General features: G+C 41.8%; 1 pseudogene; it reads left to right on the top strand.

Annotated features, from left to right (window-relative positions):
• The window catches only part of LOC101676732, a 43,604-nt pseudogene extending 27,620 nt beyond the window's left edge, over nt 1-15,984 (top strand).
• The last annotated feature ends 615 nt before the right edge of the window (nt 15,985-16,599 follow it).

Below are 16,599 nucleotides of genomic sequence, written 5' to 3'. Positions count from 1 at the left end.
TCATTTTATTCCTTTGGCCACAGGCCCCTGCTGGGTGCCCTCATAAGATATTCCGTGGATCTTAGGAGAAGATCTTAACATTGCTGCTGTCCTAGAGCAACAGGAGTGAGTGCCTGGAATACGGCCCCATGCTTCAGGAGGCTTGCCCTTCCTGGAAGGAAAGCCTAAGGAAGGGGGAACTGAAAGGATTTTGAAGTGTCAGCCACAGAGATGCTCTGCTCTGAGGAGATTTCCCATGGGATCCTTACTGAGTTTTCTGCCTAAGTCTCCCCTCCAACAAGTTTGCCAAGTGCCCACTGTCCCCTTATGGACTGCACTATTGTTCTAGGTATCAGCGATGGTGATGAATAAGATATGCTAACAGCCATATCCATGTGTGGGGGAAGACCTTGCTGTTGGACTTCAGAGCACTTCCATCACTTAAGGAGGAACAGGATTTTACACTGAAATGTCGAAAGATTACCAATAGGCGGTATTTTCCAGTCATTCCAGCCCCCATAAAGAGGGGGCTTTGGAAAGCATTGCCCTGGGCGATCCCATCAAACAGCAAGCACATCAGACAGAAATCTCTGGAGTAGGAGGCAGATGAGATGCCATCTTTTAGGGAAGGAGCCTGGGAAACCACCTTCCATGGGGATCCTCAAGGAAAGAGTAGTGTCAGGCAGGAATCCCGCTTCTGACACCTTGCTCTGCTTACATCAGGCTGTGCGGCTGAAAAGCAGGGTAGGGGCTCTGCGCTTCTTATGGCCGTGGAATGGGGGTGTCCTAGAGTTTCCTGCCACGGATGACCCATAGCCTGGCTTTAGAAGATGAAGGTGAAGGGTAGATTGATCCAACGGACAGGTTCAGAGAAGAGATTTAACCCCACCGCACTGACTCCGTAGACACATTCAGGATTGCTCCCGGCAACCTCCAAGTGTGCCTGCTTCGAAGAAAGCCTCGAGAGGTGATATAAGGGATTGAGGGGAAGGGGAGCAGAAGGCTCTGGGGACATATAAGCTTGAAAAATGCTTTGCTGATCAAAGTCAAGTGAGTTTCTTTCCCACAGGACTCCTCAGAGCCTTTAATGTGAATGACGTGCGCTCTCTGAAGCATGGGGGGCGGGGTGCAGGCAAGGGAGCCTGGAGCGATTTGCAAACATATTTGGGAAAATGGAACCCTTCCCTAGAGGCACATCACATGGGACCAGTGTTCTTGGAAAACGCTTTGGAAAACACTGGCTGCACAGTACGCTGTCATCAGGCCCCAGCTATCATTTCGAGCAAAATTAGGGGTGATTTTTGCCTTTTTTCTCCTTTCACCGTGGCTTGCATTTTATTTTGAAGAAACTGATCCTCGTCAGCATTTCATATTTTTGAAACTGCCACGCAACCCATTAGAGAAGTGATCTAAGTCAAGCACGATGAAAATTTTAAAAAATGAAATAAAATGAATAATTTTCCCCTCAGTCCCTTATATTGCAAAAATCCATGCTCCTATTAGGCTTAATCGGGATTACATAAAACCTGAATTTTGTTTTTGTTATTAGCATTTAAAAAATATTTACCATTTCTATCGTGGGGAATTTTTTTCAAGTTAGCTAGATATGAAGATCTCTATGTCCGTCTATAGTTATAACTATGCAGTCCTCTTTGTGTTTCAATCATGTTTATGTACTAAAATTCACAAGACAAAAGAATCCCCAAAAGACACTTTAAAAAGAAACGTGCAGACAAATCAATCTATTTAAAATATAAAGATGGTTTTATGATCTTTAAACATAATTTTTTAAATCTATTATTAAAGATTTGGTAAGACTGCATCAGTTTTAAAATCACCTGGATGGCTGGTTAAAGCTATCATTTCCTGGGCCCCTGAGCCCCAGAGATCTGATTCAGTGGGTCTGGGGAAAGGCTTGCAAACCTGCACCTTTAACAAGTCCCCCTTACCCCCCATAGTTCAGGTGGCTGGGCATTACCAGGACAGAAATAGGTTGGAGGGTAAGAAACAATATAGGTTGCTGAGCCTTCCGATATGATGACTTGACTACCTGCACATTTTAAGTGACCAATATAATTTTGGGAAAAAATTTTTTATTTTTATTTATTTATTAAAGATTTTATTTTTTTATTTAAAAAAGATTTTATTTATTTATTTGACAGACAGAGATCATAAGTAGGCAGAGAGGAAGACAGAGAGAGAGGGGGAAAGCAGGCTCCCCGCCGAGCAGAGAGCCCCATGCGGGGCTCCATCCCAGGATCCCGGGACCATGACCAAAGGCAGAGGCTTTAACCCACTGAGCCACCCAGGCGCCCCAAGATTTTATTTATTTATGAGAAAGAGAGAGAGAGAGTGAGTGATTATGAGCTGGGGGGAGGTGCAGAGGGAGAGGGAGAAGCGAGAAGCAGACTCCCTGCTGAGCACAGAGCCTGAGGCAGGGCTCCATCCCAGAACCCTGAGATCTTGACTTGAGCTGAAGGCAGAAGCTTAACCAATTGGGCCACCCAGGTGCCCCTCGGGGGGGGGAAAAAAAAAAGAAATATTCTTCATTTACAAAATGTTTCTAGGCAGCTTGGGTATTCTGAAGGGCATTACAGAATAAGCAGATAGGGTGGGAGAAACAGTTTGACCCTGTGTTTCTCTATTATTCTTCCTTCGGTGACAGTTGATGTGTTTCTTGGGTCTCAAGTTCATCTGCTTGGGAGCAAAAGAGATGGGTCAATATTGGCAGTTTCTGGAACATTTTGCATCTGCTTCATGTGCTGAGTTTTATGATATATAATGTTACAAAGCATTTTCCTCCATAAACACAGTTAATAGGGCATATTAGATTGGCCCTTCAGACAGATTAGGCAGGTTTTTGTCTTAGCCTTTGATGAAAGCCAGCAAGAGCACAAGGGGCACAGTTTTAAAAATATCATCCTAATAAAAGTTTCTGGGATTAGCTCCGACCCTGACGGCAGCCATGAGAAAGTCGACGAGTCGCTGGCGCCTTATCAGTTATCAACAGCAGTTACTCTGCTGTGCCAGGACAAGGAAAGAGCAGTCCCTTTCCCCCCAGAATAAGAATGGTTGCTGCTGCCTTGTAGGAAGGCATCAACACCATCAACCAAGAAAGGACATCCTTGCAAGAACCTCTGAGGTTTTTCACCCTCCAGAGTGAATCCTAGCTTCCCTCAATTAAAAAAAAAAAAAAAAAAAAAAAAAGTGATAGAAGCAGCTTCGTTCTCCCCAGTTAAACACCTTTGCTTTTCTTTGCGTCTGATGATAATGTGAGAAGGAAGGTGGGAGCAGAAGCAGAGAAGAGCTTAGCAGAGAGAAGGTGGAAAACTAGGACTTTGTTGCCAGTGCTCCCCACACGAATGCCCACACATGCCAAGTAGGGACTTCGTTTCACGTGTCGGGTTTGCAGCCTGGCAACGTATTTTGAAAGCCGGATAACCGAGGGAAGATTCGTATTTTCCCAGCATTACCATTTTCCTTCTCCGATACTGTAATTTTTGTGGTGATCGTTCAGAATACCAATCTACTTTGGAAATTACTTCCCCCCCATCCCCCCACTCCCGTTTTTGCCTTAGGGAACTGTTATCTCAGATTATTTTGATCAACTCTTCCACCAGCCAGTCTCAAGACGCGGAAACAACCACTTTGCACATGCTCTGATAGGAAATTTAAGTCTGAACAAGCAGAAAAATGTGGTTAAGCATCTGAAGACATATTTAAATTTCTGTGAACTGACTAGCTACATTGTTTGAATTCTTTAGCCACTGTTTATGTATTCTCTTAATTGAAACTATTGGGAAATAGTTGAAGATTCTCATGTGGTTGTAAGAAATACAAAAATACCAGTTCTGTGTGCACTTGATTCAATTTTCTCCAATGTTAACATTTTATAAGAATCTAGTGCAATATGACAACCAGGACAGCGACATAGATATAATCCACCAATTATATGTAGATTTCTGTGGTTTCACCTGGCTTCATTGTGTCTCTGTGTATGTATTTAGTTCTATACAGTTTTGTCACCTGTTTATGACTCCAGGGCAATCAAGACACTGAACAGGTACAGCACCACAAGCAACCATGAATTTGCTCCCTTGTAACTACACTCACCTTGCTTGGGTGGTTATAATCCCTCCCCCTTCCACAGCCACCATGAACACATTCTCAGTTCTTAAAGTTTTGTCATTTCAGCACTTTTACATATATGGAAACATCCTGTATTATCCTTGGGAATTTTTTTTTCCCCCCACTTAGCGTAACTCCTTGCAGATTCACCCAAGCTGTTGCTGTATCAGCAATTGGTTCCTTTTCACTCCTGAGTAGTATTCCCTGGTGTGGATGGACTACAGGTTGTTTCCCCATCCATCTGCTGAAGGATACTGGGCTGTTTCCAGTTTGGAGCTATCATGAATACAGCCATGAACTTGCACGTACAGGGGTATGTGTGCGCGCGCGCGGGTGTGTGTGTGAAGGTAAGTGTTTTAGTCTGGTTGGGCTGCTCTTACAAAGCATCATACTCTGGGTGGTTTGCAAACAAGAGAAAGCTATCTCAAGGCTTCGGAGTCTGAAAGTCAGAGTTCTGAGTATCAGCAGGGGGTCAGGAAATCAGGTTTTACGAAGGGCCCTCTCTTGGGTTGCAGAGTGCTGTCTTCTCTATGAGTCCTCATAGGATGGGAAGAAGGGAGAGGCAAACGCTAATCCCCCTCCCCCATCCAGGGCTCTAGTCCTAATTACTTCCCAAAGACTCTGCCCCTTAATACCTTCACATTAGGGAGCAGAGTTTCAACATATGGCTTTTTGGGGCACACATTCAGTCCACAATAAATTTTCGTTTCTCTGGGATTAATGCCTAACAGTTCAATTTCTGCGCCACATGGTAACTGCCTGTTCAGTTATATAGGGAACTGCCAAATTGTTTATCAGAGTAAGTAGTGTGTTTCCACTAGCAATGTATGCGTGATCCTGTTGCTACTCTTGCACACCGGCTTTTGGTGTTACTGTAATTTTTTATATTAGCCACTATTTTTCCCTTTAAGTTTAAACAAAGAAATAGAAGTTTCACCATCCTAAATATGTCTTCAAGTGTTCCCCTCTCTTTACTCCTGAACCCTTGGTAATCACTCATCTGTTCACTGTTTCTATAATTTTGCTTTTTCCAGAATTTCATATGAGTGGAATTATACAGCCCACAGCTTTTCCAAATTGGCTTCTTTCATTTAACAATATGCACTTAAGATTCATCCATATCTTTCTTTTAAAAAAAAAAAAATAAAGATTTTATTTATTTGAGAGAGAGAGAGAGAGTGCTCGAGGGCATGAGTTGGGGGAGGGGCAGAGGGAGAGGGACAAGCAGGTTCCCCACTGAGTGGATGCAGGGCTCAATCCCTAGACTCCGAGCCACCCATGGAACCTCCAGATTCATCTATATCTCCTTGTGGCTTGGTAGCTCATTTTTATTGTTGCTGTATAATATTCCATTCTGTAGAGGTGGTACAAATTGTTTATCTATTTACCTATTATTGTTTGCTTCCAACTTTTGGTAATTATGAATAAATCTGGGTAAATATTCACATACAGGTTTTTTATGTGGGCCAAGTTCCTAAATCAGTGGGATATATGCCTAGAAACGTGATTGATTGATTGTATGGTAAGGCCATGTTTAGTTTTGTAAACAAATTGCAAAATGTCTTCCAAAATGGATATTCCATTTGCATTCTCTCCAGCAATGAATAAGAGCTCCTGTGGCTCCACATCCTCGATGGAAGTTACTGTCAGTTTTGGGTTGTAGCCATTCTGACAGGGGCGAAGTGGTATTTCATTGTTTCAATGTGCAATTTCCTAATGATAGATGATGTCAAGCATCTTTTTGTACACTTACTTGCCATGTATATCCTTTCCTTGGTGAGGCGTCCATTCAGAACTTTTGCCTATTTCTTAACCAGCTTTTGTTTCTTATTGTTGAGCTTTAAGAGGGGCTTGTATACTTTGGATATAAGTCTTTTCTCAGATATGTGTTTGGCAAATATTATTCCCTGATGGGGGCTTGTCTTTCACAGATCAAAAGTTTTTAATTTAGGGACACCTGGGTGGCTCAGTGGGTTAAGCCTCTGCCTTCGGCTCAGGTCATGATCCCGGGGGCCTGGGATCGAGCCCCTCCTTGGGCTCTCTGCTCAGCAGGGGGCCTGCTTCCCTTCCTCTCTCTCTGCCTGCCTCTCTGCCTACTTGTGATCTCTCTCTGTCAAATAAATAAATAAAAATCTTTATTTAAAAAGTTTTTAATTTAAATAAACTTAGCAATTTTTCTTTCAAATATCTGTGCATTTCAATGTTTTTGTTATTACTGTTGTATTTTTGAAGTCACCAGCAAACCCAAGTTCATGAAGATTTTCTGCTATGTTTCATCAAGAAGTTTTATAGCTTCACATTTTGTTTTTACGCTGGTGATCCATTGAAAGTTTCTGTGTAACGTGTAAAGTCTGTGTCCAGCTGAATTTCAGTATCCATCTATCTCCAATCACTACAACATCGTTTGCTGACATGACTATCCATTCTCCATTAAGCTGCATTTGCTCTTTGTCAAACATCAGTTGACTACCGTGTGGCCTATTTTGGAGCAATCTCTTCTGTCATACTGACCTGTATATCTATTCTTTCACTAATACCACCCTGTCCTTTTTAGGTGTTTATTTTGGTTCTAGTTAGTTAATGTACGGTTATACTACTCTCAGCTGTACCATTTAGCCAACAGGTGTGTAGCTGCCTCTCACTGTGATTCTAATTTGGACGTTTCCAATGGCTGGTAAATTGAACACCTTTTTGTGTTCTACCTCTATCTCCTCTTCAATAAAATGCCTGTTCATGTCTTTAACCATTTTCTCATTGGCTTTTTATATTTTTTGCCATTGGGTTTTGAGATATCTTCTTGTGCTCTAGATGTAAGTTCTTTGTTAGATGTATCCCAGTCCCATACCTTGTCTTTTTCCCTGCCTTCCATGGGCTTTGCCTTGTATTTTAAAGGTTCGCCTTATATATTTATATATTTATTTGTTTGTTTGTTTGTTTGTTTTGCTTACACCGTTTTTAAGTTAAAATTCAATTAATTAACATATAATTTATTATTGGTTTCAGAGATAGAGATCAGTGATAAAAGATATCTTGATAAAAGATAACTCATCAGTGTTATGTAATACCCAGTGCTCCTTATATCACAGGCCCTCCTTAATGCCCATCACACAGTTACCCGATCCCCCAAACCCTCTCCCCTCCAGCAACCCTCAGTTTATTTCCTTTGATTAAGAGTCTCTTATGATTGGGGCGCCTGGGTGGCTCAGTAGGTTAAGCCATCTTCGGCTCAGGTCATGATCTCAGGGTCTTGGGATCGAGCCCCGCATCGGGCTCTCTGCTCAGCGGGGAGCCTGCTTCCTCCTCTCTCTCTGCCTGCCTCTCTGCCTACTTGTGATCTCTGCCTGTCAAATAAATAAATAAAATATTTAAAAAAAAAGAGTCTCTTATGATTTGTCTCCTTCTCTGATTTTTTCTTGTTTTATTTTTTATGGCTTTCCCCTACTATCCCCTGTTTTGTTTCTTAAATTCCACATAATGAGTGAGATCATATGATAAGATAAGATCCTCTGATTGAGTTATTTTGGTTAGCATAATACCCTCTAGGTCCAGCCATGTTGTTGCAAATGGCAAGATTTCATTTTTTTTTTTTTAAAGATTTTATTTATTTATTTGACAGAGAGAGATCACAAGTAGGCAGAGAGGCAGGCAGAGAGAGAGAGAGAGAGGGAAGCAGGCTCCCTGCTGAGCAGAGAGCCCGATGCGGGACTCGATCCCAGGACCCTGAGATCATGACCTGAGCCGAAGGCAGCGGCTTAACCCACTGAGCCACCCAGGCGCCCCAAGATTTCATTTTTTTGATGGCTGAGTAGTATTCCATTGTGTGTATGCAGTATATAGATACACACACCCCACCTTCTCTATCCATTCATCTGTAGATGGACATCTGGGCTCTTTCCTTAGTTTGACTTTTGTGGACATTGCTGCTATAAACATTGGGGTGCACATGCCCCTTTGGATCACATTTGTATCTTTGGAATAAATCCCTAGTAGCACAATAGCTGGGTTGTAAGGCAGCTCTATCTTCAACTTTTTGAGGGAACTCAATACTGTTTTCCAGAGTGGCTGCACCAGCTTGCATTCCCACCAAGAGTGTAGGAGGGTTCCCCTTTCTCCACATCCTTGCCAACACTTGTCGGCTCCTGACTTGTTACTTTTAGCCATTCTAACTGGTGTGAGGTGGTATCACGTTGTGGTTTTGATTTGTATTTTCCTGATGCTGAGTGTTACAAGCACTTTTTCATGTGTCTGTTGGCCGTTTGTATGTCTTCTTTGGAGAAATATCTGTTCATGTCTTCTGCCCATGTCTTGTTTGGATTATTTGTTCTTTGAGTGTTAAGTTTTGTAAGTTATTTATAGATTTTGGACAATAGCCCTTTATCTGATGTCATTTGCAAATAACTTCTCCCATTCTATTGGTTGTCTTTTGGTTTTGTCAACCGACCGTTTCTTTTGCTGTGCCAAAGCCTTTTATCTTGATAAAGTCCCAATAGTTCATTTAAAAAAAAAAATCTTTGTTTTGTTTCCCTTGCCTTTGGAGATGTGTCTAGCAAGAGCTTGCTGTGGCCAATGTCACAGAGGTTGCTGCCTGTGTTCTTCTCTAGGATTTTGATGGATTCCTACCTCACATTGAGGTCTTTCATCCATTTGGAGTTTATTTGGCTGTCTTTTTTCCATTAGACATTCTTTTCTGCAGTTGAAGGAAAGTTGCCCACAGAGTTAAGGGTTCCCTTTTCTGTTCCATTGACCATTGGATGTGTCTGTTTTTGTGCCAGTATCATACTGCCTCGATGATTATAGCTTTGTAATAGAGCTTAAAGTCCAGGATTGTGATGCCACCTGTTTTGGCTTTCTCTTTCAACAGTCCTTTGGCTATTCAGGGTCTTTTCTGGTTCTACACAAATTTTAGGATTATTTGTTCCAGCTCTGTGAAAATAGCTGATGGTATTTTGATAGGGATTGCACTGAATATGTAGATTTCTCTAGGTAGCATAGACATTTTAACAATATTCCATGTCCTAAAAGCCATACACAAAAAGCCCACAGTGAATATCATTCTCAATGGGGAAAACCTGAGACCTTTTCCCCAAAGGTCAGGGACATATCAGGGATGTCCACTATCACCACCATTATTCAACATAGTACTAGAAGTCCTAGCCTCAGCAATCAGACAAAAAAAAAAAGAAAGAAAAGGCATCTGAATCGGCAAAGAAGAAGTCAGACCCTTGCTCTTTGCAGATGACATGATACTTTCTGTGGAAAACCCAAAAGACTCCACCCCAAATCTGCTAGAACTTGTACAGGAATTCAGCAAAGTGTCAGGATATAAAATCAATGCACAGAAATCAGTTGCATTTCTATACACTAATAATAAGAGAAATTAAGGAGCTGATCCCATTTACAATTACACCCCTAATCATAAGATATCTAGGAATAGACCTAACCAAAGAGAAAAAGGATCTGTACTTGCCTTATATTTTAAAGGCAACTTTTAAGTAACTTTTATAGTTAATTTTTTTCTTGTGTTAACATTTATTGTTGTTTAAGGTGCTCTTTGCTTTACTTTCTAATCCATAACAATAGAAGAGAAAGAACTTTTTTCTTCTTCAATGGCCATCATTAGGGTGATAATTTTAGAACAGAATGAGACATTATTTTCAATGAATTTAGTATGCTTTAGCAGAGTCAACAAGAAATGTACTTCTGGTAATGGAGATAGTATCAGCAGGGGAAAACATGCTACTGTCCAAGACTTGGGATACTGGTAGATGTTGTATAAAGAGACGAACATGCATCATGGGAATAGCACATGTTCAAACTGGGCACGGGTTGGGGAGAGAAAAGATCTGATAGTGGGTAAAACACTGAGAAAGGTTATCTGGAAGCTGAGCAACCCAAGTCCTCAGATTCATCATGGCCATTACTTGGGAAGGGAAACGTATTTTAATGAAGCAGGAAAAGAAGGTAGTGACCAAACTGCTGTTGTGGGTTTGGGACTTGCAGAGAGTGTAGTTAACCTATATGAGTTTAGATTTTAATTTCCAGTTTCTTAATTTAGGTTCAAGATTACTAATGGATGGGACTGCTGGGTGGCTCGGTTGGTTAAACATCTGCCTTTGGCTCAGGTCCTGATCCCAGATTCCTGGGATCCAGTCTCCTATGGGGCTCCCTGCTCAGTGGGGAGCCTGCTTCTCTCTCTGCTTGCCACTCCCATTGCTTATGCTCTCTCTCTGACGAATAAATCAATAAAATCTTAAAAAAAAAAATTGCTAGGGCACCTGGGTGGCTCAGTCATTGAGCATCTGTCTTTGGCTCAGGTCACAATCCCAGCATCCTGGGATGGAGCCCCACATTGGGCTCCCTGCTCAGTGGGAAGCCAGCTTCTCCCTCTCCCAACCCCCCCTGCTTGTGTTCCCTCTCTCCCTGTGTCTCACTCTGTCAAATAAATAAATAAAATCTTAAAAAAAAAAAAAGATTGCTAAAGGATATCTTATTAGATTAAGGGCTGAAAAAAAATCACATTTGTTATATGATCCTTACCATCTACTCTATGGAAAGGTAAGCACATACACACTTACATACTGCATATCTGGATGCTTTTCATACTCCTGAGCTGTATTAGTAATAGAAGAATATAATTAATAATAGAAGGAATTTACACTGACGTTGGTCTAGTATAATTTCCTCACTATGTAAGAGGCTATTTGGAAGAAGACTGTCAGTCTGTTTTCCAGGAACAAGGTCTCTTGCTACCTTCCCATTCTTTCTTAATGTGAAGACTGACCTCTAGTGTTCTTCCTTTAAGAATTAATAAATGTCATCTGGTTGTGAGGGCTATCTGGGAGCAAGTAGAGATTTATAGACAAACCCCTTCTGAGGTGAATTCTGCAAATATCCGTTACACACCTACCATGGGCTGATCCCTGCTGACGAAGCCCCGTTTTATTCTAGAACTCCTTCAAACGTCTCCAGTTATTTCAAACAGTTTCTGTTAGAGATACATTATCGAACAGGACGAGCATATTATAGAACTCAGAATGTAAAACAAGGGTTGATATCTCACTACCTAAAATGAAGAAAGAAAGGAAAACCGGCCCCATCCTGTTCACATATTTAAAATAGTTAAATCCTGAAATGTTTATTCTTGCAAACCATTCTGTTTAGAGATTGGTTCCCAACAAAAAGAGCTTCAAAGCTATAAGTTGTAAAAGATACCAAACACTTAGGATATAAATGGCAGTTTTTCATGAGAATGATCTAATGCAATTTTTCTACCTTTTATTAGAGAAAATTGCGAGCGTTCACAGAAGGAGAATAGAACACTAGACCTCCGTGTGCCCATGGACCAGCTCAGCCATTAAGGAGATTCTACCAATCAAATCTCAACAGCACTTCCCTCTTCCACTCCAAACCCCTTCATATCCAGTGACATTTTAATAAGTTTTATTAACTGCCATATTTTGTGCATCAAAATCCATTTTTTCAGTGCTTAAAAACCTTCTGTGAAACACTATCTGATATTCTGAACTCTATTTGCCTGAAGGAAGAAAAATGAAGTTATAGCAGATTTGAGGGCAGTAAAAGTAAGGTGCTATAAAGGTGCTATGAAAATTAGCCTTTAGGTCATGATTAACTATTACTCAAGCAAAAAATAAAAATAAAAAAGTCATCAAAAGAAAGACAACTGTAAAGCGAGAGAAGCAGACAGCAAAATGGAGAGAGGGAAAAGGAAGAGAAAAATGAAGGAATGAAGGGGGCTTAAGAATGAACAGAAAATGTCATTCTTGCAGTCACCTCCTCTAAGAAGCCTTCCCTAATAGTTGGAATTAATTACCCTTTCCTCAGCTTGCTTTATATTATTCCATTCTGCTAAAATGCTGCAAAGATCTGTTTCCCCCCAGAAAACATTTAGCTATGTATTTGTTGAGGGTTAGAATTATGCCTTCCTCTCTGTGTATTGACTTCTCCTCCCTGGATTATTCCAACAGTCTTCTGACTCCCTGAGTCTGTTCTTGACCTTTGCTATTTCTCAGGGGGCAGTCAGAGGAATCCTGTTAAAAATCTGAATTGGCTCACATCACTCCTTTATTCAAAACCCTATAAAGTAACTTGCCATTTCATTTAGAGTGCAGCTGAAGTGTTTACAAGGGCCTCAAGCCATCCAGGCATCCTCTACCTCAGGGCCTTTGCACAGCTTGCTTTCCCTGTCAGGAACATTCTTCCCCCAAATGTCTTTCTAATTCACTCACTGTTTTCAAGTTCTTGCTCAAATATTATCTTTCACTTCCTTGCTCTAGCTCTTTTTACCCTACCTATAACTGTACTTTTTTTTTTTCCAAAGCAAGGAAATGGGTCTGTGTGCTCCATTGGGACATGGGCTTCATGTGCAGGATGTGTCTCCATTGCCTTGCATAGAGCTTGTGCCTGAGTAGGATACTCTTAAGGTATCTGTGGGACAAATAATGGATGGATTCCCACATGGTGTGTTGGAAATAGGAGGCACACTTAATAAATGAGCCAGTGAATGAATTCTGACCCAATTTTGTTCTGAATTCTGACCCAGATTTGTACCTGAGAAAACAGGGGAGAAAACTTAAAAAGTTAGGGCAATTGCAAGTGAATTTGATAACAAAGAACAAGGTAGTGGCTCATTAACTTTGGAAAGTGTAGCTGTGAGCCTGAAGTAGGAGTTCTGGAAACCAAGTGGCATGTCCTGCCCCCAGTTCTGTTTCAGCACCAACTTGTCATCCTGAAAGTTGCATGTTAAGTTTTTTCTCCCACCTCTGGCACTGGTGCAAATCTTTTTTTTTTTTTTTAAATTTTATTTATTTATTCATGAGAGACAAAGAGAAAGAGAGGCAAAAGGGGAGGAGAAGCTGGCTCCCTGTGGAGCAGGGAGACTGATTAGGGACTAGATCCCAGGACCCTGGGATAAGGACCTGAGCCAAAGGCAGACGCTTAACTGAATGAGCTACCCAGGTGCCCTGTTGTAAATCTTTCGAAAAGAGAAGTTAGGAACCCCCATCCACCCCAAAGTTAGCATACCCAAAATTGGGTGTTTCAAAGCAGGCTTCTCTCCTACTAATTGTATTCTGTTTAATTGTTTCTCATGTCAAATGGTAGCATACACCCTTCTGAGAAAAAAAAAAAAAGTTTTCCTCTTGGTCACCCTGCAGCAATATCCTTGGGAATGAAATAAGTGCAGAAATATCAAGGGAAAAGCACAAAGGCTCTTCTTAAGTGGGTGGTCAATATCACTTTAATTCTTCATTGTAATCCACACAAACCCAAAGCCCTGTGAACTATTAAATTACTATGGGGATTTCCTCTGGGCTCCTTGCCCCAGCTGGTCTCAGGATGTTCTGGGCAACAGGCGGCTTGGGTAATGCTCTCTGAACACCTGTCACCTGCTTCATACAATAATCTAAATAGAATGTGAATACAAAAGGCCTATTATCAATTATGCAATGATCAGTTTGGCTCCAACTACACGTCTGTGTGGCCTGCTTTAGAGCACGTTGTACATTCCCTTAGCAGGCACATCAAAACCCATGAAACAAGAAAGGGCATGAAGAGGTAGTTGCTAGCTCTACTTCCAGTTAAATGAGTCTGGGCATATGGAGATGATCAGTGGGTAGAGGCAGATGTTTGTGTAATGAGAAAGGCAGGGGCTGGGCATACCAGTGTTATCCAAGCTCTGAAATATGAATGTGTGTGTGTGTGTGTGCTTGTATTTTGTGGATAGTTTTTTTTCTGCTGATGCGACCCCAAATGATATTCAAATTCTTAGTGTGGAAACTCTGGCTTCTTGCCTTTGCTACCATCTTTATTCAATGTGTGGCCAGTTCAGGGTTAACTGGTTGTCCCCATTGCACAGGACTGAGAGGGCACGGCACTTGTAGTGCTCAAACTGGGAAAATCCTGGATAAACTGGGACAAGTGGGTCACCCTCTGTCCTAAGTGCTCCGTATTGGTTCACAAGGCGTCTATCTGCCATCCACCGGGATATATGATTCCAAGGGGGCTCAAAATCAGTATTGAGGCTACTTGCAAAGCAAGACCACAGGAGGGATAAATAGGAAGCCAGTGGTACTGCAGGGTTGGAGGCAATAGCTGGGGATCCTCCAGAAACAGACAGTAACAGAGCACACCCTCTGTAGAGAAATTTTAAAGCAATGATAAAACTGATTAGAAGTCAGTGTGCTTTTCATTATCAGCCTGCACCAGCCATTCTAAATGAAGTCAGTGATAAAAGGCTCCTCCTGGGGGTGCCTGGGTGGCTCAGTGGGTTAAGCCTCTGCCTTCAGCTCCAGTCAAGGTCTCAGTCAGGGTCCTGGGATGGAGCCCTCTCTGCTTGGCAGGGAGCCTGCTTCCCTGGGCCCCCCGCCCCTGCCTGCCTCTCTGCCTATTTGTGATCTCTCTCTCTCTCTCAAATAAATAAATAAAATCTTAAAAAAAAAAAAAAAAGTCTTCTCCTGGCAGGGGCAAATTACCCGCCTGCGACACTTCCTACTTTGGAGTGTGCCCCTGTAATGGAGTGGAAGGTAATCCATGACCTGTGAATGTCCTTTTTTATTGAGAATTGCTGTGCTGAAGTTGAGCCCTTTCTATACTTTTCTTATTTAATGTTCTCACCAATTTGTAAGGAAGACACTTACTCTAGCCCTTTTGCAGATAAGGTATTAAGAAGTCAAGTCTCTTGTTTAAGGCCACACAGACAGTAAGCTGACAATCTGAATCCCAGGCCAAGGATAGGGCATCTCAGCCCTGGTGCGCTGTTGCCTTTGCTCCTACATAAGGACAAGTCTAAAAGCCGCTTCCCTAATGGGCACACTGAAGTGGCGGGCAGAGTGGGAGGTCAGCAGTGATTGCAAGATGAGCTGCTTAATAATAACTGAGTGGATGAATGAGGGAATACATTGAGTGAAAACTGGTGCTGTCTTAGAATTACCAGACTCCAGAGAGCTTTGAGTTCAAGCAGGACAGATTTTTTTTTTTTTTTTTTTTTTAATTTTTCCAGCCATTGGGGCTTGCCAGTCCTAAGAATTGAGAACATTGAAGACTGAGCTGGTCCCTGTCCCGGTTACTCCCCTTTTGGGGAAGATGCTTACACTAATGGATACCAAGTGTTTGTGGATGAGCTGCACCATGAAACACTAATGTAAGGATTTTATTTATTTATTTAGAGTGCCGGTAAGGGGAGGGGCAAAGGGAGAGAGAAGCCGATGTCACTCTGGGTGTTGATCTCGGGACCCTGAGATCATGACCTGGGGCGAAATCAAGAGTTGGGTGCTTAACTGACTGAGCCACTCAGGTGCCCCAAGATTCTTCTAAGATTTAGTCTATCTTAGGAAGATGCGTGCAGAAAAGAGAAAAAAGAATGCCCCAAAGGAACTCAGCCACTGAAAAGTATTCTTAAAATAGATAGTGATGTTTTAATGAAAGATGTTCAAGAGATAGCAACTGTGGTGGTACCCAAACATTGTGAAGAGAAAACTCAGTGTGTGGTACAAGATGAAAAAGATGACATGAAAATGGAGACTGAAATTAAGAGAAACAAAAAGAGTCTTCTAGACCAGCATGGACAGTACCCCATATGGATGAACCAGAGACAAAGGAAAAGGCTGAAGGCAAAGCGAGAAAAAGGGAAGGGGAAAAGCAAAGCAAAAGCAGCAAAGGCGGCCAAGGGTTTGGCCTGGTAGACTCTTAAAAACTTGAAAACTCCTACATGGGACAGGTCTTTGATTACAATGTATACATGGATTTCAACTTCCACCAAGTGAAAACTTTGTCTCCAGAATTAACTTGACCTTGTTCTTCAATTCAAACCTACCTTAACTCCTCAACTTTGTTTTGGGATCTTGAATAAAATATTCTCATGGCTTGTAAGCCATGGAAAATGGAGGACCCAGGACTGAGGTGGATTCTCAAGGTCTAACGTAGGCACCGAGGCCATCATTAATGGGGCTCCCAAGTCCCACTGCCTTTGAAACTGACCTGATATGTAATGAGGGTGATGCTCCCTGCTCCCCGCTCTTCCTGGGATAGTCTAATTTGGAGACTTTTCCATGATTTTAAGAATGGGCTTCAAGCTAGAGTTTGCATGTTAATGTTCTATGGCCTATGTCTGATCAGTATACGCATTTGGTTTGGCCTGTAGTGGTTCCAAAAATTTTTAAGTGATATTTTAAAGAATAAGAAGACTTTGTAAAAAACCTGGATTTTTGGCTTCTCCTCAAACAGTAGAAAAGCTAGCTCTACACCAGTCCAGCAGCACTGGCTGACTCGTCTTGCCTGACTCCTTTCGGCAAGGCATGAAATGACAACTGCCATTTGAGTCTATCATTAACTCAACTCACTTCATTCATTTAGGTCACCTGTCTGTTCCCTGCATGAAGCTAGTGACCCTTCTCTGGATCTGCACTGGCCAGTACAGTAGCCACTAACCACATAAGAATAAAAAGTTTATATTTAAATTAACATTAATAAGATTTA

This window comes from Mustela putorius, unplaced genomic scaffold (assembly GCF_011764305.1).
Source record: "Mustela putorius furo isolate JIRA1106 unplaced genomic scaffold, ASM1176430v1.1 tig00000095_pilon_pilon_pilon, whole genome shotgun sequence".
In the NCBI taxonomy this organism is placed as follows: domain Eukaryota; kingdom Metazoa; phylum Chordata; class Mammalia; order Carnivora; family Mustelidae; genus Mustela; species Mustela putorius.
Note: the sequence above shows the minus strand (reverse complement) of the source record. Positions and strands in the feature narration are given on the sequence as shown.